The sequence below is a fragment of the Symphalangus syndactylus genome, chromosome 9, assembly GCF_028878055.3.
Source record: "Symphalangus syndactylus isolate Jambi chromosome 9, NHGRI_mSymSyn1-v2.1_pri, whole genome shotgun sequence".
Lineage (NCBI taxonomy): Eukaryota > Metazoa > Chordata > Mammalia > Primates > Hylobatidae > Symphalangus > Symphalangus syndactylus.
This window is the reverse complement of record NC_072431.2, coordinates 1,279,522-1,298,499: the sequence shown is the minus strand read 5'-3', so window position 1 is coordinate 1,298,499 and position 18,978 is coordinate 1,279,522. Positions and strand designations below refer to the sequence as shown.

Sequence of the window (18,978 nt, the reverse complement as noted above, 5' to 3'; positions counted from 1 at the left end):
GAACCTTACTTCTGATTGAGCCTTTCTGAAACACTCTTTCTGTAGAAACTGCAATTGGACATTCTGAGCGCTAAGAGGCCTCTATTGGGAAAAATAATATCTTCAAATAAAAACTACACAGAAGCATTGCGTGAAACTTATTTCTGATATGTTCATTAAGCTAACAGAGTTAAACCATACTTTTGATTGCGCAGTTCTGAACACTCTTTCTGTAGAAAATGCAAGTGGACATTCGGAGCGCTAAGAGGGTAATAGTGGAAAAAGGAATATATTCAAATATAAACTACACAGTAGCATTCTGTGAAAATTCTTTCTGTTCTGTGCATTCAACTAACAGAGTTGAACCTTACTTTTGATTGAGCCGTTCTGAAACACTCTTTCTGTAGAAACTGCAATTGGACATGCTAAGCGCTAAGAGGCCTACATTGGGAAAAAGAATATCTTCAAATAAAAACTACACAGATGCATTCTGTGAAACTTATTACTGATCTGTAAATTCAGTTAACAGAGATAAAACATATTTTTGATTGAGCAGTTATGAAACACTCATTTTGTAGACAATGCAAGTGGAGATTCGGAGCGCTAAGAGGGTAATAGTGGAAAAAGGAATGTCTTCAAATATAAACTACACAGAATCATTCGGTGAAACTTCTTTCTGATCTGTGCATTCAGCTAACAGAGTTAAACCATACTTTTGATTGAGCAGATCTGAACACTCTTTCTGTAGAAAATGCAACTGGACATTTGGAGCGCTAAGAGCGTAGTAGTGGAAAAAGGAATATATTCAAATATAAACTACACAGAAGCATTCTGTGAAACTTCTTTCTGATCTGAGCATTCAGCTAACAGAGTTAAACCATACTTTTCATTGAGCAGTTTTGAAACACTCTGTCTGTAGAAAATGCAACTGGACATTCGTAGCGCTAAGTGGGTAATAGTGGAAAAAAGAATATGTTCAAATATAAACTACACAGAAGCATTGTATGAAAGTTCTTTCTGTTCTGTGCATTCAATTAACAGAGTTGAACCTTACTTTTGATTGAGCCGTTCTGAAACACTCTTTCTGTAGAAACTGCAATTGGACATTCTGAGCGCTAGGAGGCCTATATTGGGAAAAAGAATGTCTACAAATAAAAACTACACAGAAGAATTGTGTGAAACTTCTTTCTGTTCTGTTTGTTCAACTAAAAGAGTTGAACCTTAGTTTTGATTGAGCCGTTCTGAAACACTCTTTCTGTAGAAAATGCAAGTGGAGATGCGGAGCGCTTAGAGGGTAATAGTGGAAAAAGGAATGTCTCCAAATATAAACTACACAGAATAATTCTGTGAAACTTCTTTCTGATCTGTGCATTCAGCTAACAGAATTAAACCATACTTTTGATTGAGCAGATCTGAACACTCTTTCTGTAGAAAATGCAACTGGACATTTGGAGCGCTAAGAGAGTAGTAGTGGAAAAAGGAATATATTCAAATATAAACTACACAGAGGCATTCTGTGAAACTTCTTTCTGATCTGAGCATTCAGCTAACAGAGTTAAACCATACTTTTGATTGAGCAGTTTTGAATCACTCTGTCTGTAGAAAATGCAACTGGACATTCGTAGCGCTAAGTGGGTAATAGTGGAAAAAATAATATGTTCAAATATAAACTACACAGAAGCATTGTATGAAACTTCTTTCTGTTCTGTGCATTCAACTAACAGAGTTGAACCTTACTTTTGATTGAGCCTTTCTGAAACACTCTTTCTGTAGAAACTGCAATTGGACATTCTGAGCGCTAAGAGGCCTCTATTGGGAAAAATAATATCTTCAAATAAAAACTACACAGAAGCATTGTGTGAAACTAATTTCTGATATGTTCATTAAGCTAACAGAGTTAAACCATACTTTTGATTGCGCAGTTCTGAACACTCTTTCTGTAGAAAATGCAAGTGGACATTCGGATCGCTAAGAGGGTAATAGTGGAAAAAGGAATATATTCAAATATAAACTACACAGTAGCATTCTGTGAAAATTCTTTCTGTTCTGTGCATTCAACTAACAGAGTTGAACCTTACTTTTGATTGAGCCGTTCTGAAACACTCTTTCTGTAGAAACTGCAATTGGACATGCTAAGCGCTAAGAGGCCTACATTGGGAAAAAGAATATCTTCAAATAAAAACTACACAGATGCATTCTGTGAAACTTATTTCTGATCTGTAAATTCAGTTAACAGAGATAAAACATATTTTTGATTGAGCAGTTATGAAACACTCTTTTTGTAGAAAATGCAAGTGGAGATTCGGAGCGCTAAGAGGGTACTAGAAGAAAAAGGAATGTCTTCAAATATAAACTACACAGAATCATTCGGTGAAACTTCTTTCTGATCTGTGCATTCAGCTAACAGAGTTAAACCATACTTTTGATTGAGCAGATCTGAACACTCTTTCTGTAGAAAATGCAACTGGACATTTGGAGCGCTAAGAGCGTAGTAGTGGAAAAAGGAATATATTCAAATATAAACTACACAGAAGCATTCTGTGAAACTTCTTTCTGATCTGAGCATTCAGCTAACAGAGTTAAACCATACTTTTGATTGAGCAGTTTTGAAACACTCTGTCTGTAGAAAATGCAACTGGACATTCGTAGCGCTAAGTGGGTAATAGTGGAAAAAAGAATATGTTCAAATATAAACTACACAGAAGCATTGTATGAAACTTCTTTCTGTTCTGTGCATTCAACTAACAGAGTTGAACCTTACTTTTGATTGAGCCGTTCTGAAACACTCTTTCTGTAGAAACTGCAATTGGACATTCTGAGCGCTAGGAGGCCTATATTGGGAAAAATAATGTCTACAAATAAAAACTACACAGAAGAATTGTGTGAAACTTCTTTCTGTACTGTTTGTTCAACTAAAAGAGTTGAACCTTAGTTTTGATTGAGCCGTTCTGAAACACTCTTTCTGTAGAAAATGCAAGTGGAGATTCGGAGAGCTAAGAGGGTAATAGTGGAAAAAGGAATGTCTCCAAATATAAACTACACAGAATCATTCGGTGAAACTTCTTTCTGATCTGTGCATTCAGCTAACAGAGTTAAACCATACTTTTGATTGAGCAGATCTGAACACTCTTTCTGTAGAAAATGCAACTGGACATTTGCAGCGCTAAGAGCGTAGTAGTGGAAAAAGGAATATATTCAAATATAAACTACACAGAAGCATTCTGTGAAACTTCTTTCTGATCTGAGTATTCAGCTAACAGAGTTAAACCATACTTTTGATTGAGCAGTTTTGAAACACTCTGTCTGTAGAAAATGCAACTGGACATTCGTAGCGCTAAGTGGGTAATAGTGGAAAAAATAATATGTTCAAATATAAACTACACAGAAGCATTCTATGAAACTTCTTTCTGTTCTGTGCATTCAACTAACAGAGTTGAACCTTACTTTTGATTGAGCCGTTCTGAAACACTCTTTCTGTAGAAACTGCAATTGGACATTCTGAGCGCTAGGAGGCCTATATTGGGAAAAAGAATGTCTACAAATAAAAACTACACAGAAGAATTTTGTGAAACTTCTTTCTGTTCTGTTTGTTCAACTAAAAGATTTGAACCTTAGTTTTGATTGAGCCGTTCTGAAACACTCTTTCTGTTCAAAATGCAAGTGGAGATTCGGCGCGCTTAGAGGGTAATAGTTGAAAAAGGAATGTCTCCAAATATAAACTACACAGAATCATACTGTGAAACTTCTTTCTGATCTGTGCATTCAGCTAACAGAATTAAACCATACTTTTGATTGAGCAGATCTGAACACTCTTTCTGTAGAAAATGCAACTGGACATTTGGAGCGCTAAGAGAGTAGTAGTGGAAAAAGGAATATATTCAAATATAAACTACACAGAAGCATTCTGTGAAACTTCTTTCTGATCTGAGCATTCAGCTAACAGAGTTAAACCATACTTTTGATTGAGCAGTTTTGAAACACTCTGTCTGTAGAAAATGCAACTGGACATTCGTAGCGCTAAGTGGGTAATAGTGGAAAAAAGAATATGTTCAAATATAAACTACACAGAAGCATTGTATGAAACTTCTTTCTGTTCTGTGCATTCAACTAACAGAGTTGAACCTTACTTTTGATTGAGCCGTTCTGAAACACTCTTTCTGTAGAAACTGCAATTGGACATTCTGAGCGCTAGGAGGCCTATATTGGGAAAAAGAATGTCTACAAATAAAAACTACACAGAAGAATTGTGTGAAACTTCTTTCTGTTCTGTTTGTTCAACTAAAAGAGTTGAACCTTAGTTTTGATTGAGCCGTTCTGAAACACCCTTCTGTAGAAAATGCAAGTGGAGATTCGGAGAGCTAAGAGAGTAATAGTGGAAAAAGGAATGTCTCCAAATATAAACTACACAGAATCATTCTGTGAAACTTCTTTCTGATCTGTGCATTCAGCTAACAGAGTTAAACCATACTTTTGATTGAGCAGATCTGAACACTCTTTCTGTAGAAAATGCAACTGGACATTTGGAGCGCTAAGAGAGTAGTAGTGGAAAAAGGAATATATTCAAAAATAAACTACACAGAAGCGTTCTGTGAAACTTCTTTCGGATCTGAGCATTCAGCTAACAGAGTTAAACCATACTTTTGATTGAGCAGTTTTGAAACACTCTGTCTGTAGAAAATGCAACTGGACATTCGTAGCGCTAAGTGGGTAATAGTGGAAAAAAGAATATGTTCAAATATAAACTACACAGAAGCATTGTATGAAACTTCTTTCTGTTCTGTGCATTCAACTAACAGAGTTGAACCTTACTTTTTTTTTTTTTTTTTTTTTTTTTTTTTTTTTTTATTATACTTTAGGGTTTTAGGGTACATGTGCACAATGTGCAGGTTTGTTACATATGTATCCATGTGCCATGTTGATTTCCTGCACCCATTAATTCGTCATTTAGCATTAGGTGTATCTCCTAATGCTGTCCCTCCCCCCTCCCCCCACCCCACAACAGTCCCCGGAGCGTGATGTTCCCCTTCCTGTGTCCATGAGTTCTCATTGTTCAATTCCCACCTATGAGTGAGAACATGCGGTGTTTGGTTTTTTGTCCTTGTGATAGTTTACTGAGAATGATGTTTTCCGGTTTCATCCATCTCCCTACAAAGGACACGAACTCATCATTTTTTATGGCTGCATAGTATTCCATGGTGTATATGTGCCACATTTTCTTAATCCAGTCTATCGTTGTTGGACATTTGGGTTGGTTCCAACTCTTTGCTATTGTGAATAGTGCCGCAATAAACATACGTGTGCATGTGTCTTTATAGCAGCATGATTTATAGTCCTTTGGGTATATACCCAGTAATGGGATGGCTGGGTCAAATGGTATTTCTAGTTCGAGATCCCTGAGGAATCGCCACACTGACTTCCACAATGGTTGAACTAGTTTACAGTCCCACCAACAGTGTAAAAGTGTTCCTATTTCTCCACATCCTCTCCAGCACCTGTTGTTTCCTGATTTTTTAATGATGGCCATTCTAACTGGTGTGAGATGGTATCTCACTGTGGTTTTGATTTGCATTTCTCTGATGGCCAGTGATGAGGAGCATTTCTTCATGTGTTTTTTGGCTGCATAAATGTCTTCTTTTGAGAAGTGTCTGTTCATGTCCTCTGCCCACTTTTTGATGGGGTTGTTTGTTTTTTTCTTGTAAATTTGTTTGAGTTCATTGTAGATTCTGGATATTAGCCCTTTGTCAGATGAGTAGGTTGCAAAAATTTTCTCCCATTGTGTAGGTTGCCTGTTCACTCTGATGATAGTTTCTTTTGCTGTGCAGAAGCTCTTTAGTTTAATGAGATCCCATTTGTCGATTTTGGCTTTTGTTGCCATTGCTTTTGGTGTTTTAGACATGAAGTCCTTGCCCACGCCTATGTCCTGAATGGTATTGCCTAGGTTTTCTTGTAGGATTTTAATGGTTTTAGGTCTAACATATAAGTCTTTAATCCATCTTGAATTAATTTTGGTATAAGGTGTAAGGAAGGGATCCAGTTGCAGCTTTCTACATATGGCTAGCCAGTTTTCCCAGCACCATTTATTAAATAGGGAATCCTTTCCCCATTTCTTGTTTTTGTCAGGTTTGTCAAAGATCAGATAGTTGTAGCTATGCGGCATCATTTCTGAGGGCTCTGTTCTGTTCCATTGATCTATGTCTCTGTTGTGGTACCAGTACCATGCTGTTTTGGTTACTATAGCGTTGTAGTATAGTTTAAAGTCAGGTAGCGTGATGCCTCCAGCTTTGTAATTTTGGCTTAGGATTGACTTGGCGATGCGGGCTCTTTTTTGGTTCCATATGAACTTTAAAGTAGTTTTTTCCAATTCTGTGAAGAAAGTCATTGGTAGCTTAATGGGGATGGCGAGAACGACGGTATGAGTTTTCACTCATTTTGTTCAGCTTCTCCAAGGAATGTTTTTTTTGGAGGACTCATCATCGATCTGAACCTTACTTTTGATTGAGCCTTTCTGAAACACTCTTTCTGTAGAAACTGCAATTGGACATTCTGAGCGCTAAGAGGCCTATATTGGGAAAAAGAATGTCTACAAATAAAAACTACACAGAAGAATTGTGTGAAACTTCTTTCTGTTCTGTTTGTTCAACTGAAAGAGTTGAACCTTAGTTTTGATTGAGCCGTTCTGAAACACTCTTTCTGTAGAAAATGCAAGTGTAGATTCGGAGCGCTAAGAGGGTAATAGTCTAAAAAGGAATGTATCCAAATATAAACTACACAGAATCATTCTGTGAAACTTCTTTCTGATCTGTGCATTCAGCTAACAGAGTTAAACCATACTTTTGATTGAGCAGATCTGAACACTCTTTCTGTAGAAAATGCAACTGGACATTTGGAGCGCTAAGAGAGTAGTAGTGGAAAAAGGAATATATTCAAATATAAACTACACAGAAGCATTCTGTGAAACTTCTTTCTGATCTGAGCATTCAGCTAACAGAGTTAAACCATACTTTTGATTGAGCAGTTTTGAAACACTCTGTCTGTAGAAAATGCAACTGGACATTCGAAGCGCTAATTGGGTAATAGTGGAAAAAAGAATATGTTCAAATATAAACTACACAGAAGCATTGTATGAAACTTCTTTCTGTTCTGTGCATTCAACTAACAGAGTTGAACCTTACTTTTGATTGAGACTTTCTGAAACACTCTTTCTGTAGAAACTGCAATTGGACATTCTGAGCGCTAAGAGGCCTCTATTGGGAAAAATAATATCTTCAAATAAAAACTACACAGAAGCATTGTGTGAAACTTATTTCTGATATGTTCATTAAGCTAACAGAGTTAAACCATAATTTGATTGCGCAGTGCTGAACCCTCTTTCTGTAGAAAATGCAAGTGGACATTCGGAGCGCTAAGAGGGTAATAGTGGAAGAAGGACTATATTCAAATATAAACTACACAGTAGCATTCTGTGAAAATTCTTTCTGTTCTGTGCATTCAACTAACAGAGTTGAACCTTACTTTTGATTGAGCCGTTCTGAAACACTATTTCTGTAGAAACTGCAATTGGACATGCTAAGCGCTAAGAGGCCTACTTTGGGAAAAAGAATATCTTCAAATAAAAACTACACAGATGCATTCTGTGAAACTTATTTCTGATCTGTAAATTCAGTTAACAGAGATAAAACATATTTTTGATTGAGCAGTTATGAAACACTCTTTTTGTAGAAAATACAAGTGGAGATTCGGAGCGCTAAGAGGGTAATAGTGGAAAAAGGAATGTCTTCAAATATAAACTACACAGAATCATTCGGTGAAACTTCTTTCTGATCTGTGCATTCAGCTAACAGAGTTAAACCATACTTTTGATTGAGCAGATCTGAACACTCTTTCTGTAGAAAATGCAACTGGACATTTGGAGCGCTAAGAGCGTAGTAGTGGAAAAAGGAATATATTCAAATATAAACTACACAGAAGCATTCTGTGAAACTTCTTTCTGATCTGAGCATTCAGGTAACAGAGTTAAACCATACTTTTGATTGAGCAGTTTTGAAACACTCTGTCTGTAGAAAATGCAACTGGACATTCGTAGCGCTTAGTGGGTAATAGTGGAAAAAAGAATATGTTCAAATATAAACTACACAGAAGCATTGTATGAAAATTCTTTCTGTTCTGTGCATTCAACTAACAGAGTTCAACCTTACTTTTGATTGAGCCGTTCTGAAACACTCTTTCTGTAGAAACTGCAATTGGACATTCTGAGCGCTAAGAGGCCTATATTGGGAAAAAGAATGTCTACAAATAAAAACTACACAGAAGAATTGTGTGAAACTTCTTTCTGTTCTGTTTGTTCAACTAAAAGAGTTGAACCTTAGTTTTGATTGAGCTGTTCTGAAACACTCTTTCTGTAGAAAATGCAAGTGGAGATTCGGAGCGCTAAGAGGGTAATAGTGGAAAAAGGAATGTCTCCAAATATAAACTACACAGAATCATTCTGTGAAACTTCTTTCTGATCTGTGCATTCAGCTAACAGAGTTAAACCATACTTTTGATTGAGCAGATCTGAACACTCTTTCTGTAGAAAATGCAACTGGACATTTGGAGCGCTAAGAGAGTAGTAGTGGAAAAAGGAATATATTCAAATATAAACTACACAGAAGCATTCTGTGAAACTTCTTTCTGATCTGAGCATTCAGCTAACAGAGTTAAACCATACTTTTGATTGAGCAGTTTTGAAACACTCTGTCTGTAGAAAATGCAACTGGACATTCGTAGCGCTAAGTGGGTAATAGTGGAAAAAAGAATATGTCCAAATATAAACTACACAGAAGCATTGTATGAAACTTCTTTCTGTTCTGTGCATTCAACTAACAGAGTTGAACCTTACTTTTGATTGAGCCTTTCTGAAACACTCTTTCTGTAGAAACTGCAATTGGACATTCTGAGCGCTAAGAGGCCTCTATTGGGAAAAATAATATCTTCAAATAAAAACTACACAGAAGCATTGTGTGAAACTTATTTCTGATATGTTCATTAAGCTAACAGAGTTAAACCATACTTTTGATTGCGCAGTTCTGAACACTCTTTCTGTAGAAAATGCAAGTGGACATTCGGAGCGCTAAGAGGGTAATAGTGGAAAAATGAATATATTCAAATATAAACTACAGAGTAGCATTCTGTGAAAATTCTTTCTTTTCTGTGCATTCAACTAACAGAGTTGAACCTTACTTTAGATTGAGCCGTTCTGAAACACTCTTTCTGTAGAAACTGCAATTGGACATGCTAAGCGCTAAGAGGCCTACATTGGGAAAAAGAATCTCTTCAAATAAAAACTACACAGATGCATTCTGTGAAACTTATTTCTGATCTGTAAATTCAGTTAACAGAGATAAAACATATTTTTGATTGAGCAGTTATGAAACACTCTTTTTGTAGAAAATGCAAGTGGAGATTCCGAGCGCTAAGAGGGTAATAGTGGAAAAAGGAATGTCTTCAAATATATACTACACAGAATCATTCGGTGAAACTTCTTTCTGATCTGTGCATTCAGCTAACAGAGTTAAACCATACTTTTGATTGAGCAGATTTGAACACTCTTTCTGTAGAAAATGCAACTGGACATTTGGAGCGCTAAGAGAGTAGTAGTGGAAAAAGGAATATATTCAAATATAAACTACACAGAAGCATTCTGTGAAACTTCTTTCTGATCTGAGCATTCAGCTAAAAGAGTTAAACCATACTTTTGATTGAGCAGTTTTGAAACACTCTGTCTGTAGAAAATGCAACTGGACATTCGTAGCGCTAAGTGGGTAATAGTGGAAAAAAGAATATGTTCAAATATAAACTACACAGAAGCATTGTATGAAACTTCTTTCTGTTCTGTGCATTCAACTAACAGAGTTGAACATTACTTTTGATTGAGCCTTTCTGAAACACTCTTTCTGTAGAAACTGCAATTGGAAATTCTGAGCGCTAAGAGGCCTCTATTGGGAAAAATAATATCTTCAAATAAAAACTACACAGAAGCATTCTGTGAAACTTCTTTCTGATCTGAGCATTCAGCTAACAGAGTTAAACCATACTTTTGATTGAGCAGTTTTGAAACACTCTGTCTGTAGAAAATGCAACTGGACATTCGTAGCGCTAAGTGGGTAATAGTGGAAAAAAGAATATGTTCAAATATAAACTACACAGAAGCATTGTATGAAACTTCTTTCTGTTCTGTGCATTCAACTAACAGAGTTGAACCTTACTTTTGATTGAGCTGTTCTGAAACACTCTTTCTGTAGAAACTGCAATTGGACATTCTGAGCGCTAAGAGGCCTATATTGGGAAAAAGAATGTCTACAAATAAAAACTACACAGAAGAATTGTGTGAAACTTCTTTCTGTTCTGTTTGTTCAACTAAAAGAGTTGAACCTTAGTTTTGATTGAGCTGTTCTGAAACACTCTTTCTGTAGAAAATGCAAGTGGAGATTCGGAGCGCTAAGAGGGTAATAGTGGAAAAAGGAATATGTTCAAATATAAACTACACAGAAGCATTGTATGAAACTTCTTTCTGTTCTGTGCATTCAACTAACAGAGTTGAACCTGACTTTTGATTGAGCCTTTCTGAAACACTCTTTCTGTAGAAACTGCAATTGGACATTCTGAGCGCTAAGAGGCCTATATGGGGAAAAATAATATCTTCAAATAAAAACTACACAGAAGCATTGTGTGAATCTTATTTCTGATATGTTCATTAAGCTAACAGAGTTAAACCATACTTTTGATTGCGCAGTTCTGAACACTCTTTCTGTAGAAAATGCAAGTGGACATTCGGAGCGCTAAGAGGGTAATAGTGGAAAAATGAATATATTCAAATATAAACTACACAGTAGCATTCTGTGAAAATTCTTTCTGTTCTGTGCATTCAACTAACAGAGTTGAACCTTACTTTAGATTGAGCCGTTCTGAAACACTCTTTCTGTAGAAACTGCAATTGGACATGCTAAGCGCTAAGAGGCCTACATTGGGAAAAAGAAACTCTTCAAATAAAAACTACACAGATGCATTCTGTGAAACTTATTTCTGATCTGTAAATTCAGTTAACAGAGATAAAACATATTTTTGATTGAGCAGTTATGAAACACTCTTTTTGTAGAAAATGCAAGTGGAGATTCCGAGCGCTAAGAGGGTAATAGTGGAAAAAGGAATGTCTTCAAATATATACTACACAGAATCATTCGGTGAAACTTCTTTCTGATCTGTGCATTCAGCTAACAGAGTTAAACCATACTTTTGATTGAGCAGATCTGAACACTCTTTCTGTAGAAAATGCAACTGGACATTTGGAGCGCTAAGAGAGTAGTAGTGGAAAAAGGAATATATTCAAATATAAACTACACAGAAGCATTCTGTGAAACTTCTTTCTGATCTGAGCATTCAGCTAAAAGAGTTAAACCATACTTTTGATTGAGCAGTTTTGAAACACTCTGTCTGTAGGAAATGCAACTGGACATTCGTAGCGCTAAGTGGGTAATAGTGGAAAAAAGAATATGTTCAAATATAAACTACACAGAAGCATTCTATGAAACTTCTTTCTGTTCTGTGCATTCAACTAACAGAGTTGAACCTTACTTTTGATTGAGCCTTTCTGAAACACTCTTTCTGTAGAAACTGCAATTGGAAATTCTGAGCGCTAAGAGGCCTCTATTGGGAAAAATAATATCTTCAAATAAAAACTACACAGAAGCATTCTGTGAAACTTCTTTCTGATCTGAGCATTCAGCTAACAGAGTTAAACCATACTTTTGATTGAGCAGTTTTGAAACACTCTGTCTGTAGAAAATGCAACTGGACATTCGTAGCGCTAAGTGGGTAATAGTGGAAAAAAGAATATGTTCAAATATAAACTACACAGAAGCATTGTATGAATCTTCTTTCTGTTCTGTGCATTCAACTAACAGAGTTGAACCTTACTTTTGATTGAGCCGTTCTGAAACACTCTTTCTGTAGAAAATGCAAGTGGAGATTCGGAGCGCTAAGAGGGTAATAGTGGAAAAAGGAATGTCTCCAAATATAAACTACACAGAATCATTCTGTGAAACTTCTTTCTGATCTGTGCATTCAGCTAACAGAGTTAAACCATACTTTTGATTGAGCAGATCTGAACAATCTTTCTGTAGAAAATGCAACTGGACGTTTGGAGCGCTAAGAGAGTAGTAGTGGAAAAAGGAATATATTCAAATATAAACTACACAGAAGCATTCTGTGAAACTTCTTTCTGATCTGAGCATTCGGCTAACAGAGTTAAACCATACTTTTGATTGAGCAGTTTTGAAACACTCTGTCTGTAGAAAATGCAACTGGACATTCGTAGCGCTTAGTGGGTAATAGTGGAAAAAAGAATATGTTCAAATATAAACTACAGAGAAGCATTGTATGAAACTTCTTTCTGTTCTGTGCATTCAACTAACAGAGTTCAACCTTACTTTTGATTGAGCCGTTCTGAAACACTCTTTCTGTAGAAACTGCAATTGGACATTCTGAGCGCTAAGAGGCCTATATTGGGAAAAAGAATGTCTACAAATAAAAACTACACAGAAGAATTGTGTGAAACTTCTTTCTGTTCTGTTTGTTCAACTAAAAGAGTTGAACCTTAGTTTTGATTGAGCCGTTCTGAAACACTCTTTCTGTAGAAAATGCAAGTGGAGATTCGGAGCGCTAAGAGGGTAATAGTGGAAAAAGGAATGTCTCCATATATAAACTACACAGAATCATTCTGTGAAACTTCTTTCTGATCTGTGCATTCAGCTAACAGAGTTAAACCATACTTTTGATTGAGCAGATCTGAACACTCTTTCTGTAGAAAATGCAACTGGACATTTGGAGCGCTAAGAGAGTAGTAGTGGAAAAAGGAATATATTCAAATATAAACTACACAGAAGCATTCTGTGAAACTTCTTTCTGATCTGAGCATTCAGCTAACAGAGTTAAACCATACTTTTGATTGAGCAGTTTTGAAACACTCTGTCTGTAGAAAATGCAACTGGACATTCGTAGCGCTAAGTGGGTAATAGTGGAAAAAAGAATATGTCCAAATATAAACTACACAGAAGCATTGTATGAAACTTCTTTCTGTTCTGTGCATTCAACTAACAGAGTTGAACCTTACTTTTGATTGAGCCTTTCTGAAACACTCTTTCTGTAGAAACTGCAATTGGACATTCTGAGCGCTAAGAGGCCTCTATTGGGAAAAATAATATCTTCAAATAAAAACTACACAGAAGCATTGTGTGAAACTTATTTCTGATATGTTCATTAAGCTAACAGAGTTAAACCATACTTTTGATTGCGCAGTGCTGAACCCTCTTTCTGTAGAAAATGCAAGTGGACATTCGGAGCGCTAAGAGGGTAATAGTGGAAAAAGGAATATATTCAAATATAAACTACACAGTAGCATTCTGTGAAAATTCTATCTGTTCTGTGCATTCAACTAACAGAGTTGAACCTTACTTTTGATTGAGCCCTTCTGAAACACTCTTTCTGTAGAAACTGCAATTGGACATGCTAAGCGCTAAGAGGCCTACTTTGGGAAAAAGAATATCTTCAAATAAAAACTACACAGATGCATTCTGTGAAACTTATTTCTGATCTGTAAATTCAGTTAACAGAGATAAAACATATTTTTGATTGAGCAGTTATGAAACACTCATTTTGTAGAAAATACAAGTGGAGATTCGGAGCGCTAAGAGGGTAATAGTGGAAAAAGGAATGTCTTCAAATATAAACTACACAGAATCATTCGGTGAAACTTCTTTCTGATCTGTGCATTCAGCTAACAGAGTTAAACCATACTTTTGATTGAGCAGATCTGAACACTCTTTCTGTAGAAAATGCAACTGGACATTTGGAGCGCTAAGAGCGTAGTAGTGGAAAAAGGAATATATTCAAATATAAACTACACAGAAGCATTCTGTGAAACTTCTTTCTGATCTGAGCATTCAGCTAACAGAGTTAAACCATACTTTTGATTGAGCAGTTTTGAAACACTCTGTCTGTAGAAAATGCAACTGGACATTCGTAGCGCTAAGTGGGTAATAGTGGAAAAAAGAATATGTTCAAATATAAACTACACAGAAGCATTGTATGAAACTTCTTTCTGTTCTGTGCATTCAACTAACAGAGTTGAACCTTACTTTTGATTGAGCCGTTCTGAAACACTCTTTCTGTAGAAACTGCAATTGGACATTCTGAGCGCTAAGAGGCCTATATTGGGAAAAAGAATGTCTACAAATAAAAACTACACAGAAGAATTGTGTGAAACTTCTTTCTGTTCTGTTTGTTCAACTAAAAGAGTTGAACCTTAGTTTTGATTGAGCCGTTCTGAAACACTCTTTCTGTAGAAAATGCAAGTGGAGATTCGGTGCGCTAAGAGGGTAATAGTGGAAAAAGGAATGTCTCCAAATATAAACTACACAGAATCATTCTGTGAAACTTATTTCCGATCTGTGCATTCAGCTAACAGAGTTAAACCATACTTTTTATTGAGCAGATCTGAACACTCTTTCTGTAGAAAATGCAACTGGACATTTGGAGCGCTAAGAGAGTAGTAGTGGAAAAAGGAATATATTCAAATATAAACTACACAGAAGCATTCTGTGAAACTTCTTTCTGATTTGAGCATTCAGCTAACAGAGTTAAACCATACTTTTGATTGAGCAGTTTTGAAACACTCTGTCTGTAGAAAATGCAACTGGACATTCGTAGCGCTAAGTGGGTAATAGTGGAAAAAAGAATATGTTCAAATATAAACTACACAGAAGCATTGTATGAAACTTCTTTCTGTTCTGTGAATTCAACTAACAGAGTTGAACCTGACTTTTGATTGAGCCTTTCTGAAACACTCTTTCTGTAGAAACTGCAATTGGACATTCAGAGCGCTAAGAGGCCTATATGGGGAAAAATAATATCTTCAAATAAAAACTACACAGAAGCATTGTGTGAATCTTATTTCTGATATGTTCATTAAGCTAACAGAGTTAAACCATACTTTTGATTGCGCAGTTCTGAACACTCTTTCTGTAGAAAATGCAAGTGGACATTCGGAGCGCTAAGAGGGTAATAGTGGAAAAATGAATATATTCAAATATAAACTACACAGTAGCATTCTGTGAAAATTCTTTCTTTTCTGTGCATTCAACTAACAGAGTTGAACCTTACTTTAGATTGAGCCGTTCTGAAACACTCTTTCTGTAGAAACTGCAATTGGACATGCTAAGCGCTAAGAGGCCTACATTGGGAAAAAGAATCTCTTCAAATAAAAACTACACAGATGCATTCTGTGAAACTTATTTCTGATCTGTAAATTCAGTTAACAGAGATAAAACATATTTTTGATTGAGCAGTTATGAAACACTCTTTTTGTAGAAAATGCAAGTGGAGATTCCGAGCGCTAAGAGGGTAATAGTGGAAAAAGGAATGTCTTCAAATATATACTACACAGAATCATTCGGTGAAACTTCTTTCTGATCTGTGCATTCAGCTAACAGAGTTAAACCATACTTTTGATTGAGCAGATCTGAACACTCTTTCTGTAGAAAATGCAACTGGACATTTGGAGCGCTAAGAGAGTAGTAGTGGAAAAAGGAATATATTCAAATATAAACTACACAGAAGCATTCTGTGAAACTTCTTTCTGATCTGAGCATTCAGCTAAAAGAGTTAAACCATACTTTTGATTGAGCAGTTTTGAAACACTCTGTCTGTAGAAAATGCAACTGGACATTCGTAGCGCTAAGTGGGTAATAGTGGAAAAAAGAATATGTTCAAATATAAACTACACAGAAGCATTGTATGAAACTTATTTCTGTTCTGTGCATTCAACTAACAGAGTTGAACATTACTTTTGATTGAGCCTTTCTGAAACACTCTTTCTGTAGAAACTGCAATTGGAAATTCTGAGCGCTAAGAGGCCTCTATTGGGAAAAATAATATCTTCAAATAAAAACTACACAGAAGCATTCTGTGAAACTTCTTTCTGATCTGAGCATTCAGCTAACAGAGTTAAACCATACTTTTGATTGAGCAGTTTTGAAACACTCTGTCTGTAGAAAATGCAACTGGACATTCGTAGCGCTAAGTGGGTAATAGTGGAAAAAAGAATATGTTCAAATATAAACTACACAGACGCATTGTATGAAACTTCTTTCTGTTCTGTGCATTCAACTAACAGAGTTGAACCTTACTTTTGATTGAGCTGTTCTGAAACACTCTTTCTGTAGAAACTGCAATTGGAAATTCTGAGCGCTAAGAGGCCTCTATTGGGAAAAATAATATCTTCAAATAAAAACTACACAGAAGCATTCTGTGAAACTTCTTTCTGATCTGAGCATTCAGCTAACAGAGTTAAACCATACTTTTGATTGAGCAGTTTTGAAACACTCTGTCTGTAGAAAATGCAACTAGACATTCGTAGCGCTAAGTGGGTAATAGTGGAAAAAAGAATATGTTCAAATATAAACTACACAGAAGCATTGTATGAAACTTCTTTCTGTTCTGTGCATTCAACTAACAGAGTTGAACCTTACTTTTGATTGAGCTGTTCTGAAACACTCTTTCTGTAGAAACTGCAATTGGACATTCTGAGCGCTAAGAGGCCTATATTGGGAAAAAGAATGTCTACAAATAAAAACTACACAGAAGAATTGTGTGAAACTTCTTTCTGTTCTGTTTGTTCAACTAAAAGAGTTGAACCTTAGTTTTGATTGAGCTGTTCTGAAACACTCTTTCTGTAGAAAATGCAAGTGGAGATTCGGAGCGCTAAGAGGGTAATAGTGGAAAAAGGAATATGTTCAAATATAAACTACACAGAAGCATTGTATGAAACTTCTTTCTGTTCTGTGCATTCAACTAACAGAGTTGAACCTGACTTTTGATTGAGCCTTTCTGAAACACTCTTTCTGTAGAAACTGCAATTGGACATTCTGAGCGCTAAGAGGCCTATATGGGGAAAAATAATATCTTCAAATAAAAACTACACAGAAGCATTGTGTGAATCTTATTTCTGATATGTTCATTAAGCTAACAGAGTTAAACCATACTTTTGATTGCGCAGTTCTGAACACTCTTTCTGTAGAAAATGCAAGTGGACATTCGGAGCGCTAAGAGGGTAATAGTGGAAAAATGAATATATTCAAATATAAACTACACAGTAGCATTCTGTGAAAATTCTTTCTTTTCTGTGCATTCAACTAACAGAGTTGAACCTTACTTTAGATTGAGCCGTTCTGAAACACTCTTTCTGTAGAAACTGCAATTGGACATGCTAAGCGCTAAGAGGCCTACATTGGGAAAAAGAATCTCTTCAAATAAAAACTACACAGATGCATTCTGTGAAACTTATTTCTGATCTGTAATTTCAGTTAACAGAGATAAAACATATTTTTGATTGAGCAGTTATGAAACACTCTTTTTGTAGAAAATGCAAGTGGAGATTCCGAGCGCTAAGAGGGTAATAGTGAAAAAAGGAATGTCTTCAAATATATACTACACAGAATCATTCGGTGAAACTTCTTTCTGATCTGTGCATTCAGCTAACAGAGTTAAACCATACTTTTGATTGAGCAGATCTGAACACTCTTTCTGTAGAAAATGCAACTGGACATTTGGAGCGCTAAGAGAGTAGTAGTGGAAAAAGGAATATATTCAAATATAAACTACACAGAAGCATTCTGTGAAACTTCTTTCTGATCTGAGCATTCAGCTAAAAGAGTTAAACCATACTTTTGATTGAGCAGTTTTGAAACACTCTGTCTGTAGAAAATGCAACTGGACATTCGTAGCGCTAAGTGGGTAATAGTGGAAAAAAGAATATGTTCAAATATAAACTACACAGAAGCATTCTATGAAACTTCTTTCTGTTCTGTGCATTCAACTAACAGAGTTGAACCTTACTTTTGATTGAGCCTTTCTGAAACACTCTTTCTGTAGAAACTGCAATTGGAAATTCTGAGCGCTAAGAGGCCTCTATTGGGAAAAATAATATCTTCAAATAAAAACTACACAGAAGCATTCTGTGAAACTTCTTTCTGATCTGAGCATTCAGCTAACAGAGTTAAACCATACTTTTGATTGAGCAGTTTTGAAACACTCTGTCTGTAGAAAATGCAACTGGACATTCGTAGCGCTAAGTGGGTAATAGTGGAAAAAAGAATATGTTCAAATATAAACTACACAGAAGCATTGTATGAATCTTCTTTCTGTTCTGTGCATTCAACTAACAGAGTTGAACCTTACTTTTGATTGAGCCGTTCTGAAACACTCTTTCTGTAGAAAATGCAAGTGGAGATTCGGAGCGCTAAGAGGGTAATAGTGGAAAAAGGAATGTCTCCAAATATAAACTACACAGAATCATTCTGTGAAACTTCTTTCTGATCTGTGCATTCAGCTAACAGAGTTAAATCATACTTTTGATTGAGCAGATCTGAACAATCTTTCTGTAGAAAATGCAACTGGACATTTGGAGCGCTAAGAGAGTAGTAGTGGAAAAAGGAATATATTCAAATATAAACTACACAGAAGCATTCTGTGAAACTTCTTTCTGATCTGAGCATTCGGCTAACAGTGTTAAACCATACTTTTGATTGAGCAGTTTTGAAACACTCTGTCTGTAGAAAATGCAACTGGACATTCGTAGCGCTAAGTGGGTAATAGTGGAAAAAAGAATATGTTCAAATATAAACTACACAGAAGCATTGTATGAAACTTCTTTCTGTTCTGTGCATTCAACTAACAGAGTTGAACCTTACTTTTGATTGAGCCTTTCTGAAACACTCTTTCTGTAGAAACTGCAATTGGACATTCTGAGCGCTAAGAGGCCTCTATTGGGAAAAATAATATCTTCAAATAAAAACTACACAGAAGCATTGTGTGAAACTTATTTCTGCTATGTTCATTAAGCTAACAGAGTTAAACCATACTTTTGATTGCGCAGTGCTGAACCCTCTTTCTGTAGAAAATGCAAGT

General features: G+C 36.0%; 1 pseudogene; it reads right to left on the bottom strand.

The window, feature by feature from the left end:
* Positions 1-6,360: 6,360 nt before the first annotated feature.
* LOC129490878 (uncharacterized) lies at positions 6,361-6,459 on the bottom strand (annotated as a pseudogene).
* Between the last annotated feature and the right edge of the window lie 12,519 nt (positions 6,460-18,978).